We start from the raw sequence: 17480 nt of genomic DNA on the forward strand, positions 1-17480 counted from the left end.
CACAGGAGGAGGAGCAGGCTGACAGGAAAGGATATGGAGTTCAGCTTTGGACACAGGTTTTAAAAATCTTTGGGGCACCCGTGAGGTGTGAGCCAGAGATATTGGGATTATACGGAGAAATCCAGATTGTGTAGAAGTGAGCAAAGCCTCAGGGGAAAGAATCAGGTTAAAGGCACATATTAAATGAGGAAGATGAAGTCTTCAATTAAAAACAAAAATTCCATTTTACTCACCATCCACTTTCTGGGCTTTTCTCCAGGTTAAAGTTGAACAAAGAAACCTCATGAGATAACTGGCACCTGAGAGGGTCCCAAATCATACACAGAGGAGAGGGAAGCACAGAACTTACTGAGCTCTCTTTGGAGTTTCTCTGCAAAAGGACAAGAAGTAATCAGTACCGTCTGTCGGGGGAAGAGGGAGAATCTCCCTGTGCCCTTTTCCTTAAGGTTCTTATGGCTGTCCAAATAATCAACAAGACAGGTTAGCAGGAGAAAATAATACCAAGTTTAATAACATGTATACATGGGAGAAAGCAGGGACACTGCGTTTCTCAACACAATAGCAGAAATTCTCATCTTAAATACCATGTTTAGCCAATGACAAAGGAGGATGTTTGGGGTGGGGGGAGTCAGTTACAGGAGATTACCACTAAAGCACAGTAAACAAGAGTAAGGTTATTATGCAGATTTAAGGCCTCACCTTCCACATTGATAAGCCTCTAGAAATGAGGCCATGCCCCCCTCTTCCCAAAACAGAGAGGGAGATAGCTTTACAAATGGAGATTTCTCTTATAAATGTAAATGATTGTCTGGCAACTCCTCGCAGGGCCATTCAGAGAATGTGACCAGAGAGAGAGAACTTCTGATAAGAGGGCCTTGTTGGTGCCTTTTCTATTGTAACCTCTATCCTACATTATCTTTACAGCCATCATGATAGATCAGTTCCAGGAAGGAGCCACCATGTCAAATTCTTTAGGCAGTTAGTGGGGGAGGTCAAATGGGTGCACAGTAGCCCCCTCTCTCTGCCTGCAGAGACAGGTCAGCTGCAGATCCAGCAAACACTGCTGCTGAGATGGGAGAAGGGAAAATCCAGGGAGGCCATGAGAACTAGAAACGGGCTAGTGTGTGGATGTAGCAGGAGCCAGAGTGGAGAGCTGCCCCAGGAAGGACATCCAGGGGGCCTGGGAAAGACAGAACCCTGTCAACAGGAGCTCCCTTGAGCCCAGATAAGGCCATAGGCTAGGTAAGGTTTTACAATCTTCCTTCTCAAGGTTCTAGATTGGTGTTTAAAGCAGATAGTTTCATTCAATAAGCATGCCTCACTGTGTGCCAGGGATTGTCTGAGGAGCCAGGGGTGCAATCAATAGAACACAGATCCTGCTGGCCAGGAATTCACAGCCAACTCATTCAAACAGCAAATAATTACCATTCACTATGTGCCGGAAATCATTTTAAGTGGTTTGTTTATTTATTTATTTATTTATTTATTTATTTATTTATTTATTTATTTATTTATTTTGTGTGTGTGTGTGAGGAAGATCAGCCCTGAGCTAACATCCATGCTAATCCTCCTCTTTTTGCTGAGGAAGACTGGCTCTGAGCTAACATCTATTGCCAATCCTCCTCCTTTTTTTTCCCCCAAAGCCCTAGTAGATAGTTGTTATGTCATAGTTGCACATCCTTGAAGTTGCTGTATGTGGGACGCGGCCTCAGCATGGCCGGAGAAGCGGTGCGTGGGTGCGCACCCGGGATCTGAACCCGGGCCGCCAGTAGCGGAGCAGGAGCACTTAACCACCAAGCCACGGGGCGGCCCCTCTAATTGGTTTATACACACGTGAACTCTTGAGTCCTCACAACAACCCTCGGAGGCAGGCACTGTTCCCCTCATCACCACCATCCTCATCACGCTCATTTTACAGATGCAGGAAGTGAGGCAGAAACAGACAAAGTGACTTGTCACAATTAGAGAAGAGTGCCTCTTTCTAGACTTTGAAATCAGGCTATTTGGCACCAGAGTCTTCTGGTGATGAGAGGCCAGGGACACTTCCAGGAGGGGGTGGCCTCTCAGGTGTGACTTGGAGAAAAACAAAGAGAGAAAGGCTAATACAGATAACACCCCAGTTAAAATTTGAATTTCAGATAAACAACAAATAATTTTTTTGTTTAAGCATGTGCCATCGGCGGGCCCCGCGGTTTAGCAATTAAGTGCGCGTGCTCCGCAGCTGGCGGCCTGGGTTTGGATACCGGGACGCACCGACGCACCCCTTCTCTTGCCATGCTGAGGCTGTGTCCCACATACAGCAACTAGAAGGATGTGCAACTATGACATACAACTATAAACTGGGGCTTTGGGGAAAAAAAAGCAGGAGGGTTGGCAATAGATGTTAGCTAGGAGCCGGTCTTCCTCAGCAAAAAGAGGAGGATTAGCATGGATGTTAGCTCAGGGCTGATCTTCCTCACCAAAAAAAAAAAAAAAAGTATGTGCCAAATATTGCATGGGACAAATTTAAATGGGCATTCTGTATTTTTATTTGCTAAATATGGCAACACTACCCATCATTCAGGCTTTTCTTTGTATAAAGATTGCTTGTCAGGGGTTGATGGTGTGGAGAAGATGAGACTGTAGAGCCAGATGGGGGCAGGTCATAGAGAGCCTTGGACACCATGCTTAGTATTTTATACTTTATTCTCATAGAAGGATTTAAAAGGGGAGGAGATTAGAGGCCCAGATTAAATGTGTGCTTTATGAAGGTCTCTCCCAGGACAATGTGGAGGAAGGATAGGAAGGAAATAAGAAGCAGGGAAGCTACTGTGACAGTCCAGGGGAGAAATTACAGTGACTTGGACAGAGGCCAGGGGGCTGAAGAGGAGGGGTGGTTCCAAGAGGTAGTAAAGAGAAAGAAATAGGGCTGGCTTCACAGGGGTGTCACCTGTGCAGTTGCACAGGACCCTGCACTCAGAAGGGCCCCACACTTGTCTTAATGCTCTGCTGTTGCCATCTTGATATTCTTAATAATTTCATCTGTGAACTTGTGGGTTTTTTTTTTTTAAGATACTTCCGTAATTCTGGGGTGAGCAAGGGATTTTTTGTGTGTATGTGTGAGGAAGATCAGACCTGAGCTAACATCCATGCCAATCCTCCTCTTTTTTACTGAGGAAGACCGGCTCTGAGCTAACATCTATTGCCAATCTTCCTCCTTTTTTTTTCCCCAAAGCCCCAGTAGATAGTTGTATGTCATAGTTGCACATCCTACTAGTTACTGTATGTGGGATGCGGCCTCAGCATGGCCGGACAAGCGGTACGTCGGTGTGCACCCGGGATCAGAACCCGGGCCGCCAGTAGTGGAGCGTGCACACTTAACCACTAAGCCACGGGGCGGGCCCCATTGTGGGTTTTTTAATTAAGATAAAATTGACACATAACATTATATTAGTTTCAGCTGTACAACATAATGATATTTGTATATGTTGCAAACTGATCACCACAATAAGTCTGGTTAATAACCATCACCACACATAGTTACAAATTTTCTTTTTCTTGTAATGAGACATTTTAGGAACTTCTCTCTTAGCAACTTTCAAATATACAATGCAGTAATGTTACATTACAGCCCCATGACTTATTTATTTTATGACTGGAAGTTTGTAACTTTTGAATCCCTTCACCCATTTCATCTACTCCCCACTCCCTCCAGTGGCAACCACCAATCTGTTCTCTGTGAACAAGGGGCCCCACATTGTCATGGTGCACTGAGCCCTGTAAATTATGTAGCCAGCCCCGGATAGAAATGGCACTTTCTAGAGGTGGAGTAGAGAGAATGAGTTTTCTGTCATGACTCTAAGGTCCTGGTTTGGTGACTGTGGTGACAGTGCCACTGCTGGGTCAGGGGAGCCAGGAGGAAGAGCAGGGGAGACAATGACGGCAGCTCAGTTTATGTTGCATTTGACGTGCCTGTGGGACATTTAGACACACACCTGAGGCATAAGCTTTTTCAAGTTAGTGTTATTGTTTTCTTTGGATAAATACCTAGAGGTGATATTGCTGAATCATATGGTATTTCTCTTTTTAATTTATTGAGGAAGCTCCATACTGTTTTCCATAGTAGCTGTACCTATTTACGTTCCCACCAACAGTCACAAGGCTTCCCTTTCTACACATCCTCACCAACACTTATTGTCTAATCATTTTGGTGATGGTCATTCTAAGAGGTGTGAGGCGATTTCTCATTGTGGTTTTGATTTGCATTTCCCTGATGATTAGTGATGTTGAGTGCCTTTTCATGTACTTGACGGCCATCTGTATGTCTTCTCTGGAAAAATGTCTATTTAGTCCCTCTGCCCATTTTTAAATTGGATTGTTTGGTTTTTTGCTGTTGAGTTATACGAGTTCTTCATATATTTTGGATATTAACCCATTTCAAACATATGATGTGCAAATGTTTTCTCCCATTCAGTAGATTGCCTTTTCCTTTTGTGGGTGGTTACCTTTGCTGTGCAGAAGTTTTTTAGTTTGATGCACTCCCACTTGATTATGTTTGCTTTTGTTGCCTTTGCTTTTGGTGTCAAGTTCAAAAAATCATCCCCAAGATCTATGTCGAGGAGCTTACTGCCTACATATTCTCCTAGGACTTTTATTGTTTCAGTTCTTACGTCTAGGTCTTGAATCCATTTTGAGTTAATTTTTGTGTATCGTGTAAGATAATGATTCAGTTTCGTTCTTCTGTTTGTGGTGGTCCAGTGAGCATGTGTTTTAAGTGAAATCCAATGGACCAACAAAGCATGTTTATGAGGAAAGGATCTATTCACAACATATGTGTTAACCTTTCCTAGCCACTCCACACGCATATAGCATTTATGATGCCCCATGAGCACAGATTTCCAGTGGATCCACATGCTTAGGAGTTCAGCAAAACTCAGGGTGTGTACAGGGTAAACCAGTTACATCTACAACTGAGTAAATGTAATAGTTACATAAAATGCTGACAGCCCCTAGAAGTCCGTCTTCCCTTTTAAAGGAAACCTTGCTTCAAATGCAAAAAGAAGTCAATGGAGTTCTAAGAAACATAATACTATCACATCCTTTCATGTGTTTCTTCCCTGTATTTGCCAAAAATTTGTGATGACAATAAGGACATAGATGGTAAGGAAAAGATAACGAAACCCATAGTTCCTTCCACTCTTTCCTTGCTCTTCAATACCTAAGAAAGTGTCGGTAGAATGTACACATACCAAGAAGAGAAATGAAAACAGTTGAGTAAGTTTTGTGCAGGGTTTCCACTGTTCTGGTAAGAATGGGATATGTGTACAAGCTGTGAAATACAATCGATGCAAGTTTAGTTATTGCTCATGCATCAGATGCTCTTATATTTGCATTTAAAACTAACATTGCACACTATAAAGATGAACAGTAAATTCGTGATAATAGTTCAAAGTTCTAATGTTTCTTTGATTAGCACAGTAATAACTAGCAAATAAAAGCCACTAGAAAGAAGAGAAAAGCTTTCTATTTTAGTAGTTTTAAAAGCACTTATTCCTGCTCTGTGAACAAGGGGTCCCACATTGTCATGGTGCACTGAGCGCTGTAAATTATGTAGCCAGCTCGGGATAGAAATGGCACTTTCTAGAGGTGGAGTAGAGAGAATGAGTTTTCTGTCATGACTCTAAGGTCCTGGTTTGGTGACTGTGGTGACAGTGCCACTGCTGGGTCAGGGGAGCCAGGAGGAAGAGCAGGGGAGACAATGACGGCAGCTCAGTGTATGTTGCATTTGAGGTGACTGTGGGACATTTAGACACACACCTGAGGCAGATGGAGAACAGGACTGGGCTTGAGAGAGAAAGATGGGTTATCCACAGAAGGGGGCCTCACAAAAATGGCAAAGACCATTTAGGGAACAGAGAGCGGGAAAAGAGCTGTGAGGGGAGACCCCAGATGAAATGGGGAGCAGCGTGGAAGGCAGAAACTGAAGTTAGGGCAAGATGTTCCCATGACACTCCAGGTGCAAGAAATGTCATGTTTCTTAATTTTCCTAAACAAATTAAATTCTGTCCTGGCATCTCATTTGAAAGATTGGCAAGAAGCTGTCTACCTAGACATTTTGCGTGGCTCCGTGTTCCTCTGCTGATGGAGCAGTACTCTCGAGGTTTACACAGTTCTGCAAACTCCTTTGGTTTCACAAGATTACTACCAAGCACCTTAACTGAGAAAGGAACAATGTGTAGGCAGCCTTCTTTCCTCTTTCCTGCCCACCTCTCTTGCTGCCCATCTTCTACTGCAGGCATCAGAGGTGGATTTAGAGTGATGCAAATAAAACTTAAGTTTCAGAGCCTCTTCCAAGGGGCTGTACTTAATTTATATGCATAATTTTGTATATTTTCCTTAAAAAGGGACCTAAAATTGTATAAGCTTCAGGGCATCAGAAGGCACATTTTTTAACTTAGATACTGCATAATGTATACACTGAAGCCCCAGACACACCGGTAAGGTCGTGTGCTCTAGGCCTGGGCGTCTTGATTGCAATGTGAATATTACAAAATTCCTCTGACGCCATTTTCATCAGAGCTATTTAGGGAGGGGCTACCAAGCTGGGGAAAGTGAGAAAACTTTTGAGATATGACCTCCCTGAAGAACTGTTGCTATTTCTATCTATTCTAGAACATGCAAGGTATACATATATTGCTAAAAGTATTGCCAGCTGCTGCAACAAATATCTTCCAAATGTCAGAGGCTGAACCCAACAGTAACTGAGTTCTTGCTCACATCATCATCATGAATGCAGGTGCTCCTGGCTGGCAGGCAGGTTTCATGGTGTGACTCCTTTCATCTGACTCCCCACCTCCGAGAGTACAGAGTCCTCTGCATGTAGCCAGAAAGAAGGAAGAGAAAGGGCCCACCTCCTAAAGGCTTTGGCCCAGAGGGGACACACCTCACTTCCACCCATGTTTCATTGGTGAGAAACAGGCCATGGACCCACCTGGATGCAAGGGGTGCTGGGCAATGTATTCCCTGGCTGGACATCTAATTACCAGTGATGTCTCTATATTACGGAAGGACAAAACATGCATTTTGGTGGACAGTTAGGTTTCTCAGCCTCAGTGGGGAAAGCTGCTATTCAGACCACACATCAAGAGCAAATCCCACTTTCCAATTACACTGGGAAGTGCAAATAAATGCTGCAGACTATCTCTTCCGCTTCTTTTTTTATTTCCTGTGGGGCTATTGTTAGCCAAAAGAGAAGCGCTCTCCAGAAATGTTAGTCTCAGCGCCAGGGATGGTAATTTCTAACTGACAGAGTCAGAGCACTTGTAAAGGCTGCTCCGGACACTGAGTAAAGCACATATCTTTAAACCCTATTAGTGTTTGTTTCAAACATAGACTGTACCTGAGGCCAATTTGTGGAATTGGGTAGTTTGACTTCAGGATATCCAGTCTCCTCTTGGTGCTCAGTTTCAGATGCCCAGGGCCTGCTGACTTTTTAACTCTATTGCTTAACAGACAAGCTTCTTCAAGGCAAGGCCCTTATCTATTTCATATTTGCATACTTGAAAGAATGAACTTATTGCCTGAAAGACAGGGTTAAGGTGCCCAAACCATTGATTAAATAAAAAGAGAGAGAGAAAGAAAGAAATTATCATCCTCATTTGCCTTAAAACACATTTGTTCTACTTCCTTTACATTGCATTTGAAGTCTTTTATTTCTCATCGTGGAATAAAAGGCTCTCTCCTTCCTTAAACAGACTTCAGGCAATAGGAAGTGGGGGGGAGTCTTCTGGTGCAAAGGAGTCTTCTCATCCCAGGATTATCCTTTATCCACATCCTGCCCTGGAGTTAATCCTGTTTTCAACACTTTCTCTTAATGCAGAGAGAGTGAGAGCAAGAGCCCTTCCTCCTCATGTTCTTTCCCCACCTTCTTGCTTAGCAAGATGATTAAGCTGCTCTGATTCACAAAATAGGGAACCTCAGACCTCAGACAAAATAGTCCCCCACTCAATCAGTGGCAAGAAGTTACCATTATTATAAGAAAAAAAAATAGGGGCTGGTTCCAAGGTGTAGTAGTTAAGTTTAGCATGCTCCGATTCGGCAGGTCGCGTTCATGGATTCGGATCCCAGGCCTGGAACTACATCACTCGTCAGCCATGCTGTGGCGGCAACCCACATACAAAACAGACGAAGATTGGCACAGATGTTAGCTCAGGGCAAATCTTCCTCAGCAAAAATAATAATAATAATAATAATGGTAATAACATTTACTCTGTACTGGGTGTATGTGTATTAGACAGATTTCTATTCCAACGATGCCTCAGAACAAACACCAAACATCTCAGGAAATTATATCAACACTTATTTTTCTTCTTCATGGGTCTGTAGGGTGACTGGAAAGCATCTGGTCCCAGGTGAGCTCATCTGGGCTTGGCTGACCAGGTTGGATTCCAGGCTGGAGGTTGGGTTCTGGTCAACTCCAGAGGTCTCTTCATTCTGGGACCAGGAGCTACAAGACATGTGCTTCTCCCAGTGCTGGCAGATGGTACAAGCCATGCAAGCACATTTAGAGCCTCTATTTCACCGACATTCCATTGACCAAACAAGACCCATGGCCAAGCCCAAAGTCAATGAAGTGTGACGCTGCAAAGACTCATGGCTGACAACAGGAGAACTGGGGGCAGTGAGTATCCACCACAGAGTTCTATCCACCACAGGAGAGAGCCCTGACCACTAAAGTATCATGTGCTAAACATAGAAAACCAGAAATACACATCTGCACACAGACATACAAGCACATAGAGCATACATAATCCCACCATCAAAGGAAATGCAATTGAAATACTTTTCTCGGGGTCTCCTACCATTCACCCAGATGCTCCAGCCAAAACCTAAAAGTCATCCTTGCTTCTATCCTCCTCTCTTCCAGCATCTAATCCATCAACAAGTCCTATCTCCAAATAAATCCCAAATCCATCACATTCTGCAATTCCACGTTCACCACCATGGTCCAAACCTGCATCATCATCTCTTGCATGGACAACAGCAATTGTTTCCTAATTGGTCTCCTTCCTACACACTTGCTCCTGCTCTAGGCCCCCACCACAGGGCAAACTCAGCATGTACCCAACATACACAGACACACCATGTACCCACCACACAACAGACAGAACACGTACCCACCACACCACACATAGAGTGAACTTTATCATGTCAGGCTCCTACCTATATCCTCCATTTGTCCTTGTCATTCAAATAACATCCAAGTTCCTCACAAGACTCCAGAGCACTGCTTCTCTAACTGTAATGGGGATATCAGTCACCTGGGGAGGGATCTTATTAAAATGTAGACTGACTCAGTGAGTCTGGGGTGGAGCCTGAGTTTTGGCATTTCTAGCGAGCTTGGTGCTTCTGGTTCACGGACTCTAGTGGAAGACCCTGTATGATCTGGCCCACCCCTTCCTTTCAGCCACATCCCCTCACAGGCCTTCTCTCTGTTCCTCTCCCCCAGAGATCTCTTCCTGCTCCAAGGACTCTGCTTCCTCTGCCTGGTGCTCCCCTCTCAGCTCTGCGCCTGGCTTAATCCTTCTTGTCATTCATGTCCATGATGAAATCAACCATCACCTTCTCAAATAGGCTCTTCCTGACCACCCAAGCCCCCAAGCCCCATCTTGCTTGGGATTTTCTCAACCTCAGCACTGTTGACAGTGGGGAGCTGTTCTGTACATTGTAGGATATTTTGTAGCATCCCTGGACTACCTCCGGCATTGCCATTTAGTGTGTGTCATAGTCAGTAGTGTGTAGGAGATGGGAATGAAAACTAGTTTTATTAACTGCTGATTACTGGCTTATTCTTTTACAGGCACTGTGCTACTGTTTTGTACAGGCATTGTCACACGTGATCCTGGAAACATCCCTTTTCAACGGTAAATGATGCACTCATTCTACAGATGAGACACCTGGGGCTCAGAGAAGCTGAGTAACCTGCCCCAGGTCACTGAGAGAGGAAGGAGTTGCTGAGATTTAAAGCCAGAGGTCTTATCCCCAAGTTTCTGCTCCTAACCTTTGTACTGTTCTGAATCTGCATGATAACAGAGAAAACAGCGGACAATTATTCAGGTTATAGATATTACAACAGAAACAAACCACGAAGGAAAACACTGTGACTTTATGGGAGGGACGCAGCAGTGTGCTATGCCGCCTGCTGGCTGTTTGTGAGCATGACGCAGCGTAACAGTTGCATTTCCACCAGACTGTCAACGCGATGCTTTTTTTTGAAATTTTCTTTTTTTACTTTTTTTTTATTGCGGTAACATTGGTTTATAACATTATATAAATTTCAGGTGTACATCATTATATTTCAGTTTCTGTGCAGACAACATCATGTTCACCAACCAAAGACTAATTACCATCCGTCCCGGTACATGTGTGCCCATCTGCTCCTGTCTCCTCCCTCCACCTTCCCCTCTGGTGACCACCAGTCCGATCTCTGTATCCATGTGTTTGTTGCTGTTGTTGTTAAACTCTAAGCTTACTCTTCAAAAATGACCAGCAGAAGAGTTCAACAAGGATTTGCTGAGTGAATGTGTATCATTCGATACATGTCAGATTAATTTGTGGGTAAATTTTAGTTGAATCATAAAGTGTGGGATTTAGAAAGAATTGTAAAACTCAGCTAATTTAGTTGCCCACAAAGTGCAGAACAACTACTGGCAGCCATCAGATTTCTGCTTTAACATTCCCCATACAGGCAGCTCACTACCTCACAACATGGACAAAGCTAATCGTGAGAAAGTTTTTTCTCCCACAGGGCAAAAGCTGCCGTTCTGTGCCTTTCACATTTTGTTTGTAGTTCTGCTCTGTGGAGCTAAACAAAATTAATCCAATCCTTCAAACATTACAGCTCCAAATATTTTGATTACAGTAATAAACTCTCAATTTCTCTTTGCATTGTTCACATTTATGGAGCACTTGCTAAGGCCTACAATAACTCCTTTGTTCCTCACCTGAACCGTATGAGGTGGGGGGCTGTTGTCCCCTTGTCACAGATGGGGAGACTGCTCACAACCCTCCCTGACCACCCCCTCCCCACCGCTGCTCTTTATTTCTCTTCCTGATTAATTTCTCTCCATAACATTTAGGTCATCATCTGACATGCTATATATGTTACTGATTTATTTTCTCTCGAACTCTCACCAGCGTGCCTACTCCATGAGGGCAGACTTTTTTTTTTTTAAATTACTTTATTGAGGTCATATTGGTTTATAACATTGTGTAATTTCAGGTGTATATTATTATATATCAGTTTCTGTATGGACTGCCTCGTGCTCACCAATAGTCTAGTTTTCATCCATCACCATACATATGTGCCACTTTATCCTTTTCACCCACCCACCACCCCCTTCCCCTCTGCTAATCACTAATCTATTCTCTTTATCTATGTGTTTGTATATCTTCCACATGTCAGTGAAATCATACAGTGTTTGTCTTTCTCTGTCTGGCTTGTTTTGCTTAACATAATACCCTCAAGGTCCATCCATGTGGTTGCAAATGGGATGATTTTGTCTTTTTATACAGCTGAATAGTATCCCGTTGTGTATATATACCACATCTTCTTTATCCATTCATCAGTTGATGGGCACTTGAACTGCTTCCATATCTTGGCTATTGTGAATAATGCTGCAATGAACATAGGGGTGTGTAAATCGCTTTGAATTGTTGATTTCACATTCTTTGGATAAATACCCAGTTGTGGGATAACTGAATCATATAGTATTTCTATTTTTACTTTGTTGAGAAATCTCCATGCTGTTTTCTATAGAAGCTTCACCAGTTGGCATTCACACCAGCAGTGTATGAGGGTTCTCTTTTCTCCACATCCTCTCCAACACTTGTTATATTTTGACTTGGTAATTATAGCCATTCTAACAGGTGTGAGGTGATATCTCATTGTAGTTTTGATTTGCATTTCTCTGGTAGTTAATAATGTTGAACATCTTTTCATGTGCCTGTGGCCATCTGTATCTCTTCTTTGGGAAAATGTCTGTTCATATCCTCTGCCCATTTTTTGATCAAGTTGTTGGTTTTTTTGTGTTGAGTTGTATGAGTTCTTGATATATTTTGGAAATTAGCCCCTTCTTGGATACATGATTTGCAAATATTTTCTCCCAGTTTGTGGGTTGTCTTTCCATTTTGTTCATGGTTTCCTTTGCCTCGCAGAAGCTTTTTAGTCTGATGTAGTCCCATTTGTTTATTTTTTCCTTTGTTTCCCTGGCCTGAGTAGACATGATATTCAAAAAGATGCTGCTCTATCCTGTTGCCTCTGTGTCTGAGCTCTTACATGAGGATCACACTTTCTGGTGACATGTTATTCAGAATTCCCACAGAAATTGATTTAATAAAACTGTAAAACATAGTAAAGGTTCATTCATCTTGACATCCCCCAAATGTTTCTCTTCATTTCATCATGAAAGGTAAATGCATATTTTTTTTTTTTTTTTTTTTTTTTTGGTGAGGAGATCAGCCCTGTGCTAACATCCGCCAATCCTCCTCTTTTTTTGCTGAGGAAGACGGCCCTGGGCTAACATCTGTGCCCATCTTCCTCCACCTTACATGGGACGCCGCCACAGCACGGCTTGCCAAGCAGTGCGTTGGTGCGTGCCCGGGATCCGAACCAGCGAACCCCGGGCCGCCGCAGCGGAGCGCGCGCACTTAACCGCTTGCGCCACCGGGTCGGCCTCGGTAAATGCATATTTTTAATACCCAATATTTCAGATTGAAAATAAAATAAAATGTGGGTAGGAATTATTATCCAACTGGGTAGTTATTGCCAGGAGAATATGAAACAGTATCTGTAACACACTGTAACATGTAAAGTACCCCACAGATGTCACTCACTGCTGTCCAGAAAGTCACCTTTTCCCTTCAGTAACTTACTTTCCCCTCCCCCGCTCTTTCCACCTCATTCCTCCTCCAGCCCTCCTCCTCCCCCTTTCTCCTCCTCCCCCTCCTTCCTCTCCTACGTCCTCTTTCCCTTTCCTCCCACTTGACCCCCTCCGTCTCCTCCTCCTTCCTCTTCTCTCCTCTTTCCTCTCCCTCTCCTTCCCCCTCCTGTCCCTTCTCCCCTTCCCCTCCCCCTGCCCCTCCTCCCTCTCCTTCTCAGACGATAATCTTGAGGTTTCTCCGCCCCCTGGTGGTCAGTGTGCGTCACTGCATGAGCTGTGTGCCTAGCCAACAGTCTCCTCTCTCAAAGGATGTAGAAGGAGAGGCCTCTAAACAGGAAGTCAAGGGCTGTGCACAGACGCGGCTTTCCCCCCGCAAAAACCTTATAACAGATTTGGAAGGTCCCGTGAATAGGTTTGAATTCTGTATGCCACAAACTCAGGACTTAAATTTGTATATGAACTGAGGTTTGTTTCAGTCCCCAACCCCTTTTCTGCTTAATGGCAGGACCTTGATCTTAGTCAATCAGGCTACACCTAAGTCAGTGGGCTTTGACTTGATTCAGGACTTCATCAATTAATTTTGGGGGTCCCCGTTTCCTCAACTGTATCTCAGTTTGGGGTGAAGAGGAGAGCTCTGTCTTGTCCACGTTCCTGGAAGGGTCACAGGCTCTCCATTGTCATCTGTCCCCTCGGGCATCTGCCTCCACATCCTTGTGCCCTGGTTTCTCAGCCTGGAACCGCGCACATCCCCGCTTCTTTCCTGCGCATCCTGACGAGGTGTCCTCGGGCCTCTGTGCCCCTCAGCCACGTCCACACCCAGCGAGCGACCCGGGAAACCTGCGGAGCTTCCCTTCCAGCCTGTAGTTCCGCCTCAGGCCCGTCCTCAAACCGCTGAGTCCCACTAAGTTCCTACATCTCTGTTCTAATGTCATCTCAAAGCATTTTTTTTTCCTACTGTGACCCACAGTAAGACATACATTTTATATCGTAGCTTAAGACACACATTCAAATTTATATATGCTGTATGCTTTTATAGTTCCATTCTGTTCTAATTGATTTTTTAAAAAATGTTGATCACTATTCAGTATATTGATTTCATAATCCATTAATGGACCAGGACCTACAGGTTGAAAAGCACTCTTCTGTGATTAATATCTTACGATGCAAACATTATGCCTCAAGTCCTGCAGGTCTCTGCTTTTGTTACCCAAAAGACAGAGTTTTGAGTCTAGAAAATTTACTTACAAATTACAGTTTTTGACCTGGGTTTTTAAAAATAATTTTGAAAATTAAAAATGCAGTTATTTCTCTTCATATTACTGCTGTAAGAACCCTTTTGTTTGGGCATGAGGCAGAGCAGCGAGTTTCCTGATGCAAAAGGATAAACACACGGGTTAGCATTTCTTGGTATTCTTTTGCCTACCCCTCCCCCCATATCTATAAAATACCACACGCCACACTCCTATGTCAAATCATTGTATAGTTGTGTACTAGAGTCCCAGGGCTGCACAAAGTGCCACCAACTGGGTGGCTTAAACAACAGAAATTTATCATCCCGCAGTTCTGGAGGCTAGAAGTCTGAGATCAATGTGTCAGCAGGGTTGGTTCCTTCCGAGGGTGATGAGGGAGTATCTTCCCCAGGCCTCTTCCCTGGCTTCTGGTGGTTTGCCTGCAGTCTTTGGCATTTTTTGGCTTGTAGAGGCATCACCCCAAGGTCTGCTTTCGTTTTCACATGGTGTTCTCCTTGAGAAACTTGTCTTTCTACCTCATCCCGTGGAGAAAGAAGCTGGGTCAGTTCTGTGTTTCCTGCTAAAGGCAGTAGATCTCAGAAATTCCATGTCAGTGTCTGTTAGAAGGACCTCTCTTGATTTAAGTCAACTGTGATCCCATCTCCTCTGGAGAGTCTCATCTCTGAGCTCTTTCATTTAACATTATTGTTACTGCACAAAAACGGGGTTCTCCTACCCCATGCACTTAAAAGAGCCAAATAATTATAACATCAGCTTTTGGGAGAGAAATCAGCTTTATTCTGAGAGATTTATCTGCACGGAGACAGGGGGCATGTGCCCTCAGATCTGTCTCCTTGATTCAGAATTTGGGGCAAAAGGGAGGAGATTAGGGAAAACAGGCTGGTCTGTGGAAACACTAGTGGGACCGGTTTTGATTGGTGGGCTTCTAGCATTTATGGTAAGGTTCTAAACATTTATGACAGAGTTCTAAACATGTATGGGGAGGTTTTAAAATTTATGGTAAGGGGGGAAGGAATTTTAACACCAGATCTTCCTGAATGACAGACCTCACTTCTGATGAGTTCAACTTTTAAGTTCTGGTCATGTCTTGGTCCTTTGGTTCCGTAGGGAGGAGAATCTTTTGTTCCTTGGTCATTTCAGGTCAAGATTTCTTCTTTTGCACATGCTCTTACTACCGAGCAATGGGCTCGCTCTGCTGACTGTGATCTCAGCCAATTAATCACAACGAATTAGGGTCAAGAAACGAAGTTTTAATTCAATTAGCCAGTATAATTGGGCAGATGACAGACTAATGTCTCAAAAAAGCCATCTTCCAGGGTTGTAGAACCTCGAGGCAGTTATACAGAGAAAATGGGCAGTGAGGAGGGGGTCCAGGGATGTTGGTCTCCAGGCGTGACGGGCTCCAGGTATCACATTGTTCCATTCTTCGGTTAGCTGTGGTGGATACCTTGTAGGTGTGTTTCCCACCTGTGGTCAGCCAGTTCCTGGAGAGAAACTCATAGAAGAAAGTTTTAATTTATCAAGCTATTGGGGATTACATACGTAAGTGGAGGCCATAAATCAGGAGAGCATGTGAATTTTTTTAGAGTATGTGCAGCACAGTGAGTAGTCACACAGAGGAGGGGGCGGGGCCTTTTAGCATAACAAGATGGCCTCACTTACGCTCACTTACACTCTGGCTTCGTGATTTGCAAATTTTCTGAAAGGCAATTCTTAATCATTCTGTTGATGTGATGGGATCCATGGAAATGGTCCTGGAGGGCCTGCGGTTACATTGTAACTATACATGAGCAAAGGAAGAGATATAAAGACCAAGGTTAAAGAATGGTAGTAGGTGTGGGAGAATGGGCTTGGGGCTCAGAAGACGCTAACTGATTCCACACTATCAGGTGTCTGATTGCTTTTTCGGTTTAAATAGTAAGGAAGATTTTTCTCATTTAACAAGAAGTTCTGAGGTGGGACATGGGGAGGATATGGTGAGGCGGCACTCCACAGCCATCCTGCCTCCTGCTAGTGGTCTTTTCTGTACTGGAGAAGCAAGAAACTACAAACTACATTTCTCAGGTTCCATGTAGCTATGATTTTGGAAAGATTTAGCTTTGTGAGATGCACTCACATGGGGTTTTGAGGATGGAAATGAGGCAGGGGGTGCATTTCTGCAGTTTCAAGTGTTGTTTTGAAGTCAAGTACCTGAGAGTTATTGTAAATATTCAATAAGATTACCTTTCAACCTTGTTCCTAATGGAGACATGGATGAAAAGAAGTTAATCTTGTCAATTTGCTGTTTTCTTGTTTAAACAGAGGGATGACTCAAGGGTCACAAGGATTCATGAGCTTCTTTTATAGAAGAAAGAGAATGCCCTCAAGGAAGTTACGATCACCAGATAACCAGCCCCCAGCTGCCATTGATGCCCAGAAGTCAGATTGGCCAAGAGCTTATGTGGAGTGAAAGAAACACAGATTACACCTTTGTTTCTCTGAAACTCCTCTGGCCAAGCCCCTTAGCTCTATAAAACCCCTGCTTTCTTCTCTTGTTAGGGCAGATTTGAGAGACTATCCTCCTGCCTTATGGAATTGGCCAATTCGAATAATCCTTTCTCCATTTCCAAGCACCAATGTCTCAGTGATTGGCTTACTGCGCATCAGGCACAGGAACTTGAGATTAAGAGGTTTGGCATCGGTTTGGTTTTCCTTTGAGGTGTTAGCAGAGGCCTCTGTGACCCATGATTGACTTTGTAGGAGTTGAGAGGCGAGCTGGAAGGCATCTGTTTTGCTGGTGTGGATGGTAGCAGATGCTGCTCGGTTCTGGAGCTGGCAGCAAGCAGAGCTTCCTGATGGTGATGGTTTTCTTGGTTGTGGCAGTGGCATTGTAGTCCTGATTGTAGCAAAGCCAGCAGCTCCCATCGTGGCTCAATTCTGCAGCATAGCTTTGGGAGTCAGTTCTGAATGGTCAGTATAGAGAGTACCTTGTAATAAATCCTTTCCTACCTACGCAAGCTAAAGTCATTTTGTTCTCTGCAACTGAACTCTGCCCAACACAGGGGACAACTCCAGGGCAAGTCATCAAGGATCCAGGTTCTTTCCATCTTTATACTTGCAGGCTTAGCAAGTCAGATTAGCTCTCCTCACGGTCACAAGATTGCTGCAGTTGCCCCTATGATCATATCCAGACCTAGTAACATCAAACAAAAGAATTTTTTTGTTTGTTTTAATTGTTTTTTTAACTGAAGCATCCCCTGAGTCTAGAAAAGTGCCTGTCACATAGCAGGCCAATAATAAATATTTGCTGAATGAATGAATGGGTCACTAG

Source organism: Diceros bicornis, chromosome 14, assembly GCF_020826845.1.
Source record: "Diceros bicornis minor isolate mBicDic1 chromosome 14, mDicBic1.mat.cur, whole genome shotgun sequence".
NCBI lineage: Eukaryota > Metazoa > Chordata > Mammalia > Perissodactyla > Rhinocerotidae > Diceros > Diceros bicornis.